Source organism: Marmota flaviventris, chromosome X (assembly GCF_047511675.1).
Source record: "Marmota flaviventris isolate mMarFla1 chromosome X, mMarFla1.hap1, whole genome shotgun sequence".
Classification (NCBI taxonomy): domain Eukaryota; kingdom Metazoa; phylum Chordata; class Mammalia; order Rodentia; family Sciuridae; genus Marmota; species Marmota flaviventris.
Window position 1 is genome coordinate 102,642,216 of NC_092518.1, and position 1,033 is coordinate 102,643,248.

At 38.1% G+C, this 1,033-nt stretch overlaps 1 non-coding gene across 1 annotated transcript; it reads right to left on the reverse strand.

Annotated features, from left to right (window-relative positions):
- Positions 1-625: 625 nt before the first annotated feature.
- On the reverse strand, positions 626-699 carry Trnav-cac (transfer RNA valine (anticodon CAC)). The gene has a single exon. It is a non-coding gene; the product is annotated as a tRNA-Val (tRNA).
- Positions 700-1,033: the final 334 nt, after the last annotated feature.

Sequence of the window (1,033 nt, forward strand, 5' to 3'; positions counted from 1 at the left end):
CAGGGGTGCTTAACTACTGAGCCCCATCCCCACTCCTTTTTATTTTTTATTTTGAGACAGGGTCTCACTAAGTTGTTTAGGGCCTTGATAAATTGTGAAGGCTGGCCTTGAACTTGTGCTCATCCTGCCTCAGCCTCCCAAGCAGCTGGATTACAGGAGTACACCACCATATCCGGCATGTTCTCTTGTATTTTCTATATGTACAATTGTTTCATCTACAAATATTAATATTTGCTTCTTTTTTTTAAGAGAGAGTGTGAGAGAGAGAGGGAGAGAGAGAGAATTTTTAATATTTATTTTTTTTAGTTTTCGGCGGACACAACATCTTTGTTTGTATGTGGTGCTGAGGATCGAACCCGGGCCGCACGCATGCCAGGTGAGCACGCTACCACTTGAGCCACATCCCCAGCCCTGCTTCTTCTTTTTTGATCCTTACTTTTAAAAGTTTTATTTTCTTACTATACTGATTGAAGCCTATAGTACAAAGTTAAAACAAAGTGGTGGTTTTGCTCCTTTTCTATTATTGTGGTGAATTTATAGTTCTTCTAGTATTAAATCACTTTTATTACAACTTGCTCATAATGAGTTCATTCTAATAACTAGTGGTTTTATTTTATTTTACTTTTTGTGGTGCTGGGGATTGAACCCAGGACCTTGTGCATGTGAGGCAAGCACTCTACCAACTGAGCTACATCCCCAGTCTTAATTGTTAGTGTTTTGTTTTGGATGTTTATATGTATGTTCTTAACTGAAGTTAACCTATAATTTTCTTTCCCCATAATATTCTTGCCTGGTTTGGCATCAAGGTTATGCCAGCCTTATAAAATTAATTGGTGGGCTGGGGTTGTGGCTCAGTGGTAGAGCGCTCACCTAGTGCATGCGAGGCCCTGGGTTCCATCCTCAACACCACATAAAAAATAAATAAAACAAAGATATTGTGAACAAGTAAAAAAAAATAATAAAATTAATTGGGAGGAGGTTGAATGCAACAGATAGTATATTCCTTGAATGTTTGATAGAACTCAACTATACA